The sequence below is a fragment of the Topomyia yanbarensis genome, chromosome 3 (assembly GCF_030247195.1).
Source record: "Topomyia yanbarensis strain Yona2022 chromosome 3, ASM3024719v1, whole genome shotgun sequence".
Taxonomy (NCBI): domain Eukaryota; kingdom Metazoa; phylum Arthropoda; class Insecta; order Diptera; family Culicidae; genus Topomyia; species Topomyia yanbarensis.
Genome location: NC_080672.1, coordinates 252,297,824 through 252,313,629, shown reverse-complemented (window position 1 = coordinate 252,313,629; position 15,806 = coordinate 252,297,824). Strand labels below are relative to the sequence as shown.

At 36.2% G+C, this 15,806-nt stretch overlaps 1 long non-coding RNA gene across 1 annotated transcript; it reads right to left on the bottom strand.

The window, feature by feature from the left end:
• Positions 1–13,142: 13,142 nt before the first annotated feature.
• LOC131690144 (uncharacterized) lies at positions 13,143–15,705 on the bottom strand. The gene is made up of 3 exons (XR_009305519.1): positions 15,331–15,705; positions 14,956–15,272; positions 13,143–14,892 (listed from the first exon to the last, which is right to left on the bottom strand). It is a non-coding gene; the product is annotated as an uncharacterized LOC131690144 (long non-coding RNA).
• Between the last annotated feature and the right edge of the window lie 101 nt (positions 15,706–15,806).

Genomic DNA, 15,806 nt, shown 5'->3' with positions numbered 1-15,806 from the left:
TAACTCACTTATCGTACTTATTATACATAATTAAAATCCTTCCTTCGAAAAAAAAAAATGTCCAGAAAAGATAAAACATTTGATTTCAATTTGTGTCACTCCAAGTAGCATGTACCATAATTGTTATATCAGTATTGATCCCAATTTAAACGTCATTATTTGATTGTGGAAGTAGGAAAGAGGGGCACGCTAGGCTTCGCAAATGAAACACGAACTGCAGCACACGGATGCCAGATATAGAAAGAAAGTAGAGCTGAGAAATACTGGATTTCGGATTTCGCGCGATCCATGTAAACTCTTTTGGCAACGGGACGCACACTTTTGCTACCCTTCATACTGTTTCTGGGTATAAAAAAAATCTAAACGAAAAATTCAATGAATATAAAACATGGAAGTATTTTATTATATGGGCAGAAACGATGTGTGGATAAACTAAGTAAGGATTTGTTGATAAATAATATAGGCGCATATTTTTTGTCAACAATGAAAATTAAATTAAAAAATGATCACTAAAACAGTTTTATTAAATTCATATTCTTTTGGTAACAGGTAATTTTGCTTGCATTTCATTCTTAAAAAATAAAAAAAACTTATTCGAAATTACTAATACAAAGGAATTTTGATTTCGATGTTCATATACAGTGAATTATTGTTCTTCAAAGTCTTTATCATAAACTTCCACTACTGTAGGAAGCAGATCTGGATTTAGTTTGAGCAACATTACGTTTTCTACAGAAGATTCTGAGAGGTTTGTTCTGAGGTCAGTTAAAACATGTTTTAAAGCACTAAATGACCTCTCCACCGAAACCTGTGTTGATGGGGCTGATAAAACTACCATCGCTACCCGATGCATAATAGGATTTGTGAATTGTTGCGCTTCCCAATGTTTAACTATGTCGAACGGAACTGCATTGGTGCCCGGCTTCTGTGACGATGGTCCTGGTGAGGCTTCAGATACGATCAATGATGAATCTATCGCCATTCTCTCCACCATTTCTAACTCCTTAATTTTCAACACAATTGCTTCCTTTGTTGCGCATGTAACTATAGAGGGCACTGTTTCTTCTTGAAATAAATCCGATACATACTGTTCTAAGTAGCTTGTATTGGGTTCCATAATTATATTTTCAGCGTTAGACGAGGTTGAATTCGGTTGCTGGATATTTTCCATTCGATCAATTGTGCGATGAATGTTGACCAAGAAACTCTTAAACGATATCACAGTAAGTAATAGTTCAATACATTGACAATAAAAATTACCATGATGACCTCCTTATCATTTGAAGAAATTCTTTTAGAACCTATGAAGTTAAATCGAGGGTCCAGATACAAGCAGGCTTTAAATAGCGTAGTGTCGGTTAGTTTCTGTAGACGGATTCTTAAAGCAGCTGATAATTTGACTGCTAAGTAGTTGGAAGGTGTAACACGCGATACATCAGCTTGACACTGCAGCCAACAAACATATAATTCCGACAGAGGAACATGATGTTTCTGTAATCTTAATGTCAATACAAACACCGGTTCAAATGCTTCCACCATCTTTTCTATGAAGCTCCATTGTCGACTAAGGTCTATAAATTTAATGGATTGTAACGTGTTTAGGATATGTTAATTTTATTTGCTTTTTCTTTGTACAACCATGCACATAATGCGTACATGGAAACAAATATGAGTGAGGCGACAGTGAAATAAAAATGGTGGAAAGTTGGATTTCCAGCCAAGAACCCCTTCCAGACAAAATGATTGGCGACAAAATTCTGCACTTCTTTTTTTTAAGCTAGTTCAAAAATGCATTATTTTGAATATATCTCGTTATTGCACCAAAAAACTAAAAAAAATCGAACTGCTGCACTAACATAAAACAAATTTGATCACGGACATCTTTATATTATTCTTGTATTTTAATTGATTATTTTTCATACTAATTCGTTTAATAAATTTGTCTCACTGTTATTCGGTTTCTAGATTCATGATTATTGATTTCAACTTACCAATTTCAGGAAAACTCTTTTTCAATGTAACAAAAAAAGTTTTCTGTGTGAATAGTGATTTGAGCATCATATAAGTCGAATTCCAGCGGGTTGTATTCGACAGTGGAGGTAAGTGCGCCTTCTGGGTTATGAATGACTGTTGATATTTCGTTTGTCTCATCGTAACTACTATCTTTTGTATCTGTCTGATTGGCTTTTCGTGACACTTTAGCACATCCCATACAGCAAGTTGTGCAGTGTGGGCGGCGCAGCGCGTGCTGTTTAACACTACCGAAAGTGTTTCTTCGAATACACGGCTTTTTTCGCTTTGGATTTCCGTTTCGTAACTGCATTCGCTGGTCGCATCTTCGTTCTCAAGGTTGACTTTCTCAGTTTCGTCATTGAGGAAACCGTCCAAATCGTTGAAATCCTCTACACTAATGTCAACTGATTCATCGGAATCGCAATTAGAATTGCTGTCAGATTCGTATTCCCTGAGATTTGCAGCTGTTTCTATCATATTTGTTTCGTGTTGCGATATCATAATTTTTTTCAAAGTTTTTACAGAAGCGCACATATTGGCGCCGTTATCGTGTGTGATTGAACATATCTGTTCATCATTTAAGCCAAAACGGTCCATGACTGCGCGAATCTCGTTTGCCAAATTTTCTTTGGTCTGACTTTCATGCATTTCTTTCATTGCTGAAATGTATTTTGATCAGGATTTAGATTGATATTGTTTGTTACTTTAGCAGCCATAACCATAACGTTTTGTGTAACGTTCATTGAATTGGACTTATTGCAAATGATAAGTAATAATAACAAATTTGAACTTAGCAGTACAGGGGTAATGTAGTGCGCGTTTCTTGCGGGGGCTCGTAAGTTTACATTTATGGTCTCGTTTTGATAATTATTCTGTTTAGTTTATGCAGTACATTAACAGTAAAAAATATTTTTTCGAAACTTTGTAACTCGATCTAGTTTACAATTTAACGATCTGAATGACTAAGGCCACGTAGTGCACCATATGGCATTCTCAAAGAAAAAACCCACTAACAGCGAGATGATATATTTCTTACACATATCTCATTTCGATCATACATTAGTTTCCAGAACTCATGCGAAGTAGGCATCCAACTAGAAGTGTGATGAACATAGTTTCGAGTTCTGCACGAATAAAATCTCGAATGAACAAATGAAATTTAATAAAAAAGAAAAATCAAAAAGATGATAAACGCAATAAAATTCATAAAATGAATAATATAAATAAAATTTAAAAATAAATAAATCCAATCAGTTCAGCTCATAAGACGAAAAATTAGAGAATTAAAAAAGTTATAAAATTAATAGAATAAATTAAATTGATTCGAACTAACAAGCTGGTTGAAATGATTAAAAGGAATGACTGATCAGAATCAATAAAATTAATAAAACGAAGAAACTGTAATAAAAACATTATAAAACGAATAAACTAAACATAATGAATGAAATTGTTAAAATAAATAAAAGGAAGAAAATATAAGCAAAATAAAATTAATCACGAACACCCAACTATGTGTTAGAATATATGAAACAATTTTGAACAGTTTCTGTCTTGAGAACATCAGTGGCGTGGCCAGGGGGGGGGGGTTTGGGGGTTAACCCCCCCCCCCCCCCAAACCAAAATTAATTGGAATGAAAAAAAAAATTGATGCTGACGAATTTAATTTAATATTCCACAAAATATTTTTGGAAAAATATTCTCTGATCACTACATTGAGAACTGTGTTTAAAGCGTCATGAGAACTTTTGGAAAATTGTGGGAAGGGGATCTTGTAACTTATCTCTTAGCCAAAATCCCACAGTTGTCAAATTACGTCAATGTAAAATAAAATAACTATCTGAATTATTATGAGCTCATTTTGAGAAAGATGCTTCAAAATATGGATTAGAGACAATTTTTCGAATGGGAATCTAAATTTGAATAGGTTGATTGCATATAAAACATAAGCTTGTTTACCGAAAACTTACATACATTTCAACATTTGCTGAAAATGTATTTTTTTAGATTGTGTAGAGTTTAGACAACAATTCAATATGGTTAACAACAAGAATAACATTTCAGAAACTAGTTGAAAGCTGATGTAATTTTGTCTCTAGCAGGTCAGGATCGGTTTTATGAGCATTGGATTTTGGTTGTATTATCAACTATATGAATAGCCTCTTAGCAGGATGCAATGAATGGCGTACTAAAATTTTGTGTGCTACGTACTAGTACTGCAAGTTGTGAGGTTGACTAATAAAGAAAAGTAAAATTAATGCTCGATAAATTTTTAACGGTCATGATCACATTCATTCGAAACTGCCAAATTTCGATGTTAAGTAACATTGAAGAATTTCAAAACGTAAAACTGTTCATCTGCTGATAGAATAATTTTGACGGTTAATCCTCCTAGAAGTAATTATAGACAAGAATTAGTCTTCAACCAAATTTGGGTCGAGACTTAATGTCTCCAGCAAAGTTTTCGAAAGTGCTATTTCAAACAACTTTGTCAAAGACATAAATATCCCACATATTCAGAGTATCGAAATATAGTAGTAGAAAACCTTTACACAAGCTATTCTGAAATTACTGTATTTGATAAATCTCTTCTGTGGTAATTAAATAATAAATTCACATTGCGTTCAAGGTGCCTTTGAAGCTTACACAATAATTCCCAGATATTAAAAGGACTCAAAAACACAAAGAGTGATTCCATTTTCAGGAGCTAGCATCAATTCGGCGCTAGCTTAGTCCGCTCACCAAGTTAGTGTCGGATTCTGATGAGAAGAAGTCGAAACGCAAGTTTCAGTTCCATCCATCCATAATTTAGTTATAGGTTTTGTGTTCTCAACTCGCAATGATTGTTTCAAACAATTTTTTTCCGTAGCGCAGAAAAAAATAGTTTTCACCTAAATTTTTCTTCACTAAGAAGAAATATAGCAGGCCCATTTAAATTTTCCATTTAAATCCCTATATGTTGAATTCATGTAGCCTTCATATTTTCAACAAAATTGTTTGAAATGACATTATCAAAAACTTTGCTGAAGGCACCATGTCTCTTAATATTTTTGAAAAATTAATTCACCATAATTACCTCTATGAGAGTTAATCACTAAAATTTCTATATCAAAGCAGGCGCTTTGATATAGAAATTTTAGATTATGTTGATAACTTCCCGAAGTTGTCAAACCTTCAAAGTCAAAGATTATTATATTAGGTGATCTTGAACGTTGAAAATTTTTTAGATCATTTATCCCACTTTAAAAGATCGCAATTTTTGACTTCATTGACATATTATACAAGAAAATAATCTATAGAGGTTTGAAAACTGTTCCATGTTGATCCTTCTTGTTTATAGACTGGAATGACATCTGTTAGACTACTTATGTTTTTGAGTTTTCAATAATTTATCAAACTCATATTAAATTTTAGCATTTTTTCAAAAAATTTGCGATTTTCATCAAAACCCCCTCCAAACCAAATTTCTGGCTACGCCACTGGAGAACATCGATACATTTCGATTTTTGTACGCACGATTTAAATGTGGTATCGTTTTAGGGGGTGTGTGGAAACCACGTGATGTATTTGATTATGCGTCATAATTATTACTCGCTCCACTCTCGGTAGCACGATGCAATTTTTATGATTTCAAGTTGACCAATTTGCCTTTCTCACAAAGACAGGTTATGCCATCGCTCCAAACATCGACTTTTTAACCGAGGACCGGAGAATGTGTCTAAGTGGCAAATAAAGAGATGGCTGAACCGATTTGCATAAACTTTCTCTTGAATGAAAGGTACAACCTTAGCATCGGCTGCTATCGGTTTCGGCTCGATCAGGATTCCGGTTCCGGAGTTACCCGTTGAAAAATGCAATCACACAGCATTTTTTCATTTAGACTAGTACCACTATCAAAATGAAGCAAAAATTATTAAAATAGGTGCAAATTAAAGAATTTTTTGGTTTCAAGTGTTTCACCGTTGACACGTAACCCATAAAATTCGTGGCTGGCAAGCAATTGTGTATAAGTGCAAAGTGTACTAAAAATGTAATAGATATTTCCACAATTATATTGCACATAACCAGCCATGGAGTTATAGTTTGGAAAAAGAAGAAAGGTTTTTGTTATTGCGGAGGATACAGGTCCCGTAAATTATAATATTACCGGTCATGAAAACTACGTAATTAAATAAAAACTGCAATAACTTTGTACACCACTGTGGAGTACGACAATGTAGACATATTTCGGAAGTTTTTTTTTGGTGCTGCACAGATTTTGTAAAATGGGGTATATAATAATTAAGAAGCACAAATAATATTTTTTCAAGTAATTTTATCACATGAAATAATCTCCAGAAATTTTTTTGGGGATTTTTTTGCGAGCTTAATCAACGATATTACTCGAAATTTGGAAAACCTATTGCGTTTTATTCTTTTGTAATGATAGCTTAAGCGAAATGGTGATATCATACATATTTACTGGGCCGGCGCAAAATTTAGCGATTGAAAATGTTTAAGCTATGATGGTTCGCGATGTGTATGGTAACGTGAAGCAGAATACGTCAGTTCAGAGTTCAAGAAAGCAATCAAATCATTGTAGGACAAGCTCAAGCAAGAAATATGGGAAATCTTAATGAATTAATGCCGAAGCGAATGAAACATGTATTCAAAAATGATGAAAATTCAATTAACTACTAAATGTAGTGTTATTTATTGATAATTACTTTAATAAAGCATTGTTTTGGGAATGCCAATTGGACGTATAAATGATGCACACCACATTTTTCACCTAAACTATGTATAAATGTGTGACATTACTTTTCCACTTACTCCGCTCAGCTCAAAAAAGTAGTTTCGAGGAAAATTTGGGTTAAGTTTTCAGAACACTCAGATTATGCCTAAGAGGAGTTGCAAACTTAAGGCCAAATTAAAAAAAATCATTTAAATTTTCCTTAAATATCACAGTGGTGTATTTTTTCGTGGCTCAGAATTTTTTTTCTGGTTTTGAAGTTAACCAGATTTGTATTTAGCACTAAAATTCGCATTAGAAATAGCATACCTAACCGACATAAACGTTGTCTGTCACTACATATGTGCCCGAACTACCGGCGGCAATTTTATTATGACTGCACTACATTACCCCGCGCACTACATTTAGTTCCTTTTATTCTTTATAAAAAAAATTCATTCTTTCCGACATTGGCACCCTATGCAAACATAATTAGCGAACACTGTTTAGTAAATATATCTAGCAGTAAAATGGAATAAAAGTATTTGTGTGTTTTACTCACCAAGATTGCGAACAATTATTTTTCCGTCCGTGTAAAATTGTACGTTTACTCCGAATAAATGTCGGTTGTGACGGGATGCGCTGTCAATTTTCACATGGACCATCCGCCTTTTCATTTCGTCCTTTATGCACTGCTGCATTATAAATGCAGTGTCCGTCACCATTGAACTAATTTTTTTCGCGTTTACGGTGATCCCGGCCGCTTTAAATAACGGGTTAACCAATGTTTTAAAGCTGATTTTCTCGGGTGCACGAAATGAAAAACTGTCCACCGTTACCAACTGCAATAACCCTAAAAGGCAATCATGCCGACTCGATTCCACAATTATTTTTTTTTGCCTTCTTTTTGCACTTTGTCCTTGAGGCACTGTATATGACAAACCAAGCCGCGTGAAAACGTGTGTATGCATACAATAAAGGTGGCGTTTAAAGTTTGAAAACACAAATTTTTCTTGGACGTATTTGCAAGTTGTATCAGCAATACACTTAAATTTCCCATCAGTTTGAGATATCACCTTACGGATTAAACTTGTTTGCGTTTCCCGCACTCGCTTCATCTTGCACTCGAGAGGAAAGAGGAAAGTCAACTGGCTGTACACACTTGTCGTCAGCGAACCAACTTAAACAAGATCGCGATCCAAACTAATGATGGAGAATCGATTTGCCGAACGGATCCACTCATCATTGCATCGGATAACCTCTCGAACATGTATCGGACAGTATCTAAATCGCAGCGACCAATAATGAGCCGAAGAGAGAAAAAATCCGAATAATTGAGTTACCATCTCTCTCGGGTTTTGCCGCTCGTGCTTGGAACAGGAGCACACTCATAAACAAGAAAAACGAAAAAATGTATCGTGGGTCGTTGAGTGCGCATGAACTCAAAGTGAGCGTAAATAGATACGATTCTTCCTTTCCTTGGACCCTACACCAAAAAGTCACACTGCTAAATACCTTCATTTCATCGAAGATGTGGTACATGGCAGCAAACTTACAACCGACACAGCTCAAGTGGCTAAACTTACGGCTACCATGCGGTCCTACCTCTTCCGTGGCGCATGTGCGACGGTACCTATGCAGCAACTAGCACGCAGCAAAGATCACGGCGGTTTAAAACTACAACTGCCTGCGATAAAATGTAAAGCGCTGCTGATAAACCGCCACTTACAAGAGATTGAATCCCTCCCCTATTACTCTTCCTTCCTTTACCAAGCAAATCCACCGCGAGTAATTTCTCTTCCCTGCCTAAAAACTATCCTAGCAAACATTCCAACACTTCCTATCCAAATTCGCCAAAGCCCAACCACCGATCTAATTACCCGCTTCTTCATTGAGCGCACCGACAGAGCCAAAGTGGAAATTTCCAACCCGGGAGCAAACTGGAGACGCATATGGAAGAATATATCCTCCCGTGCGCTTCTTCCCGAGCAACGCAGTATATTGTTCATGTGGGTAAACCAAAAAGTCCCACACAGACGACTACTACACACTATGAGGAGAACAGACGGTGAGAACTGCCTGTAATGTGTAGAACTAGTGGAAACCATACAGCACAAATTTTTCGAGTGCGACAGAGTACAAGAGGCTTACACACTACTACGAGAAAAAGTGCTGGTGGTGACCGGCGGACGGCGTTTACAAAACGACGAATTGATGCGACCTTCATTAGAACGATTTACGGCGACAACAAGAACAAAAGTCCTCAAACTTTTGTTTTGCTACATCTTCTTCATTCAGAACAACCTAGACGTTAGGGTGAATGCAAGTAATTTGGACTTCGAGTTTCAAATTCTTAATGAACACCAAAACAATTTATTTTGTGATAACATTTTAACTATAACAAAACCGACAAATAAACATATTTTACAAAAAAAATCGTTCTAAGGAATCGAAAAAAACTAGCTTTGACACTACAGGAGATAGATTTCGAGCCCGGATTACGAAAAATCGTGCTGGCGGGAAAATGTTGAACGAATTACTTAAAATTAATATTTTTGTGCTGCATAAGTCGTATTATGAATCCCATTTTTGGGATCTTGATTCATCTCCTTGTTACGCAAAGAAAAATATGCTTATACCGTACTCTAGAATGGTGTAAATTCTTAACGATCAATTTAGAACGCCTCGAAATGTGACCATTTTTTAAATTGAAAAGGCAGCGTTTTCCACAACGTTGGCAACATTTTTATGATAATCAATCACTAGTACTCTAAAAAATGCCCTGAATACGTTGATTGATTTTCATGAAGATTAGGTAACGAAGAAACATTTGCTAAAATTTAGTCATGAATATTCCTGGAACCTTAGAAATTTTATAGATTGTAAATGTATCTGTCTGAGATTCTGCCTTCTTATAAATATGCATTCTTCTTTGAAATTTTTTTGTAGAATGTTATTTTAATCTATATGAAGTTTCTCTGAAAATGCTCTTGGATTTTTATTGATTTTTATTCTCAGTAATATTTGTTTACAGTAACAGTGCATTGAAAACGCCTTCAGTTATTCTAAATTTCACTTCGATTTAAAAATTTCTATGTGAATTAGCCTTCTTTTGAACAAAAGCAAATCAATGGAAATAATTTTAGAATTTAATTGATTCAAATACAATAAATACAATGAAATGGATTTGCCTTCCTTAAGATTTCCGTAGTATATTTTTGAAATGCTTTTAAATTAAATTACGACCTTCTTTGATATCGCCTTCTTTTTAGCATTAACTATTTTCTGGACCTTCGATTGATTAATAATTTCAAATAAAATTACATATGCATGAGAATGTTTTTTTTTAAATTCATTAACATGATTAGAGAGCAACATAGTTCTAAATGCAAATGTTCTCAAAGTACTTCAGATTTCAATAGTATAACAAATTGCCGAAAAAAGTACATTCCGCGAAACGATATTCCGGGAAATGGGACATTCCGGGAAATAGTACATTCCGGGAAATGGTATTCCGGGAAACGACATACAATCAGCCCCAAACCTTATTGTTTTCGCCTCCGTACTTTGCCATATTTTGCGTGTGTCGCAGATCAAACTCTTTGCACTTTGGACGTTCAACGTTTCGTTGTGCATCGGAGGAAAACAGGTTTATCTTCGATTCGTCCCTCCGAAGGATATGTCGCTATTTCTTGATTCCTTCTGAACCAGGCACATTAACGCTGTTGAAAAGCAAATTGCATATTTCTTCGAAGGCTTTTCCTTCGCAATAGTGGAACCTTCTTAGCAATTCTTTCTGGAAGATTGGAATTTTACGGCCTACAGCGAACTGTTCTCGGACCAACCACTTTTCCAATTTGTGCTGAATTAGTCTTGTATGACGCGAATGTATCAGATTTCGCTAATAATGCAATACGATGCTCAGCTGCTGTAGATGTTTTCTTAGTTTTTTTCCTTTTTTCAATGGTTTTAAGGCATTTGTAACGAGGTTTTCGGAACGCCGAAGTGTTTTCGCGATTTATTTGTACGTATTACCTTCTTGAACAAAATTTCTTAGCAAAACTCGTTCTACTTGAGTACAGTGAGATGCTCGAGCCAAATCTTTGACTTTTTCAACATTTAAATACATTTAGAAGCACGCAGAATTCTTCACCAAATAAAACGTATTATGGAATTATGTAAAATAATAATCCGTTAATATATTTCACACACCTATTATATTGACCACACGAAAAAGCCTGTGGCAGTCTTGTTTTGACAAAGATTGCAAATATAATCAGCGCCACCAACCCACTAGTAACTTGACAGATACCAAGGCTTGTGTGTGAGGCAGGTGTGATTGAGACTGCTGTAACTTGGTATGTGTTATTGAGAGAAAAACAAAATAATTTATCACACACCTATTTTATTGGCCAGCAGTGTAATTACTAGGGGGTTATTTTGAGGTTTGTGACGAAATTCTGCGATGGGGGAGGGGGGTGTTAAAAATCACTCAAAACATGCTACGTCATTTATGGATGGTCCCTTATTGGATTTTTTAAAACCGATAAAAATGGCTGTGACTGTAATAAAATCTTTATAAATTTACTTAAATCTTTAAAGCATTCGAATTGTTGCTTGGGTTATCCACATGTTTAATGGAAGGTGTGGTCACGATCATTCAATTTTGTAAAAAAGTTCGACTACGTAGCTTTAACGTCCGCTGCATCTGAAAAAAAATCGAAAACAGCATATGGTTTAATGACCCAATTTGCTTCACAATTCATATGCCACATATGAGCTTATTCTGACAACATTAGTTCACTTACATATTTTTTAAGTTTCTTAATATATTTAATTCGGGAATAAAAACACAAAATTCAATAATAAATCTGACAGCAGCCCTGTATACGTTAAAACATAAGGCCTCGAAGTTTATTCTATAACGATCATATTTGTTGAGGATTAGATATTGATTAGAGTTTACTGGACAAAAATTATTCAACTTTAACCCTCCGGCACTCGCGTGAATGGCTCACCGAATGCCGCTGGTGCTGAAAGAAGATTTCGCTAGAGTTTCTGAAGGTGTTGCACTAAATACAACGGTGCGAGTGCCGCAGGGTTAAAGGTCAAGAGAATTTTCACAAATCTCCTATTCTAAGCATGTACGAGGAAGATTGGCAACATATAAACGTATATGAGACTATATTTTTACTACAAAATCGAATCAATTTGCAGTCTTCCACAATCATTCTTACACCAAAAACTGTGGATTTTGGGATGCACAAGATAATACTGAACTTTTTTACTGAATTTATTGTTTCCATTGCCGACTTTTCATATATTTTTACATACAAACATAAAAATTCTTGTGAGTGAATCAGAAGCAAACGCCCAAGCTCATATTTGGCCAACTTATGTAGTCATACAGCTTTCGATTGAGTAGTAATCCAAAAAAAGTCAATTTTGGTGCCGGTCTAGTGTTTGTACTGTCAATTTAATAGGGGACCAAACTCTATTCTTGACAATGATCGTGTACTGGTTTTGGTTTTTTTCCTCACAGTAGATTAAAATTATATAGTGATTAAATACGCTGAACAATTAAACATGCTTAGATTAAAAATAAGCATGTTTTGGGTAAACATTTAACTTACTTTTAATAAATTCGTCATAGGTATTTTAAAATCTTCAAGACTTATTCGGAAGATATGCTTCATCGTGGACACCTTTCTGTCTAGTTCCAATAAAAAGTTAATAACAACGCCGCCCTAGCGACTGAATTTCGAACTAATGTACGATCAATAGAAATCACTCGATACTACACAACAACTTTACCAAAGACACCATAGTACTAAAACGAAAGATAAGGAAAGAATGTACGAATTGTGGGTAACCCCCTTTTGGGCCTCAGGTACCCCCTCGAACTACGAAAATGCTCGTTCATCTAAAATAGTACATTGTTCTGATGGGTAACAGGGGTATTTTGGACCACTTTAGGAAATCTTTGTGTTATTTTCCGAATAACTACGTTTCAGCTAAAACATTTGCACCTTTTACCAGGGCACGACATACGGCTGCATTTCATTGTTTGTATCAATCGTTTTATAACGTCAAATAAATAGAAATACACGAGAAATATGACAAATAAATATGGACCAACAGGTCTGTGCCACAAAAGGAGAGAAAATATGACAAATTTTGAAAACCTTTTTTTTCTATTATGGACCACCAAATTTACAAAACATATTTTGGATCAGCTTTTATTCTTTGCCAGTAGGTATGAATATTATTTGGACCGAGTACAAAACATATTATGGACCAACAAATGTTCACATTTTAAGATGAATTTTAGCATATTTACTTGTACACAACAAAAAACGAATAAATTTTATTATTCCATGAAATCTTTTACATTTGAAAAATATGTTCATCGAGTAGGGATTTCATAAAATATATCATGAACAAAGAATATACTAGTTCACTGAAATTTATTATTATAAACAAAATTTGGAAAATATTGTACCACAGTTTTTCATTTTTTTATTTTCTTGTTTTTGTATGTTTATGTTGTTCAGTTTTCTTCAATTTCTCTGCATCGTTTTTCTTTTTCCATTTCTCGGCTTTCATGTACTTTCGTTGTTCAGCTTTCTTCAGCTTTGCTTCTGTTTCTCTTTTCTTCTCTTCCTCAATAGCTTTATGGTAGAGCAATCGTCGGCGAGACGTGAGAAGTGCAGGACTCCTTCGTTTATATCTCACATTCCCTCTTCGATGTGGTGTTTCTGGTGATTCCAAGAAGGTAGAAAGGTGCTACAGTTCTGTTGAGAAGCATCATTGGACTCGACAACATTATTTTTCAAATGGTCATTGTCGGTTTGTAGTTCTTGGTTTTCCGCAATCAGTTCTACCTCGCCTTCGGGTGCTTCAGGGTCAATATCCAAAATGTAGTGACATTCGAATTCGTTGGTTGGCTCTTCGACCAAATATTCCGCTAGTATTTCCTCCTTCGTTTCAGGATTATCCGTTGTGCTATCTATATCCTCGGGGGCACATTTGAAATCTTGCTGGGTATAGTTTAATGGCTCAAGCAACTTGAAACGCGTGCGAGAATTTTATCGTCTAGAGAATCGAAATCGTCAACATTACAAGCATTATACTTAGCCTGGCGATCAGGTCCCATCAGTTGAAGTATTCCTGCAGCCTTTGATCGATTAACCGGAAATGAATCAGATTTTACAACACTTGTTACAGGATCTGAAGTTATGAACTGCACTTCTTCAGGTGGTTGATGGGCACTATTTGCTTTATCAAATTGCTTTGATTCCGTTTGTTCCAGCGGACGATTGCGACCAAGGCATTTAGTGTAATCGACGCTGTTCTCATCGAATGGAAACAGACCACACCGTTTAAATCCGTTTATTATAACGTTTGCACTCACTGAATCCATTGCTTTCACAAGCAACGGGCTAAAATCTCCAGTTCTTATATGCTTGTTAGGGTTTAATAGTTTCCAATCATCAACAACTTTAAGCCAGGCACTTTTAAGGGGCTTGAAAACTGCTACATCAAGCGGTTGCAAGATTCTTGTACAATTTGCGTATAGTCAAACCAAATGGATGCCTAGCTTGCGACACTCATCCGCAGTCTCCCATGCTGTGTGTGACGAGTGCCCATCAATAAAATAAACGGCTGGGATGACACCTTCTTCAACTAATTGTGGGTGAATTACATTTTGTACATATTTCAGGGAACATGTGGTCGTCATCCACCCATAGTCAGTTTTTCCTATTCCCCAATCTGCGGGCACAATTTGTATAACGCCAGATGGGATTTTTTTTGTAGGGCAAGACCACCATTGGTGGATACATTTTCCCATCGGCTGAACAAGTAAACATAACTGTTGTTTTTTTTTGCTGGACCATGGTCGACTTTATAAACGTTCTTTTCGCCTCGCATAGCGATAACTTTCTCTACAGCTGGATCGAGATAAAATCTTGATTCGTCACCATTTAGGACGCTCTTCGCGTTTCGAACAATTTCTACAAGGCCCTCTTCCTTTAAAATGTCAAAAACTTCCCGAAACCACTGCCTGATGTCCTTTTCAATGACATTGGCACTTGCGTTTGTGACGCCTTTGGGTTTCCGAATGGCAAGCTCCTTGTGTCGGTTCACGAAACTAGTAAACCATGAATGACCTGCGAACATATAAAAATTGGGTAAATGTATCTGGTGGATAGAGAAACATTGCGTGTTCATACTTGGCTTTCCTTTTCTAAATTTGCCTTTCTCGGGATTCTGCTCAATGTACATCGCGATTCTGTTCATCAAACGGTGTTTGGTAACGGGAAACCCTTTCCGGGCCAATTTTTTGTATCCAGTTTACGAGCTCCTTTTCCTCCACATTTCCGAGGGCGGTTGGCGGACCGGTTCTTCCCTGTTTCTTGCACTTCTTTCCTAAGCGGAAATTTATCATAGAACGAGGTATTCTGTTGCGAAAACAAGCTTTGCGTACAGGCATTCCGTGCTGAATTTCTCGTACACATCGGATGACGTCCTCTTTTCGACTTTTCGCCATCTGCAAGCAAAAGGACGGAATTTTTGTGCATTTTTTACCAATAATTCTATAAAAATACCTGCAATTGACTAAGCAGTGGTGTTCCAGCAACTCCTCCTCCTCCAATTCTGTTTATTTTCCGTCGGCCTACTTCCGCTACGAGGCCAAACACCGACGCCAGAGAGGTGACACTCCCACTATCTGGATTGGATATCGACCCATCAACTCATGGACCGGGGACCAACGGCTTTACTTCCCTTCCGAAGGAAGGCGTGACCTCAGATTTTTCTCACCTCTGAAAAATCTCAACGACCTCGACTGGGATTGAACCCAGACCAACTGGGGTGGGTGGCGGTCACGCTTACCACCCAACCATCGGCGCCGTCTTCCAGCAACTCAGACTGAAAGTTTTGATACGAATAGTAGGTAAACAAAGAGCTGTCAAAACTCATGATTGGTGCATGGCGAAAATATGTCTTGTATAGAAACGACTAACATATTTTGGACACACCCTAAATCACAAATTTAACACATTTGATCGCTCATTTCAACGGT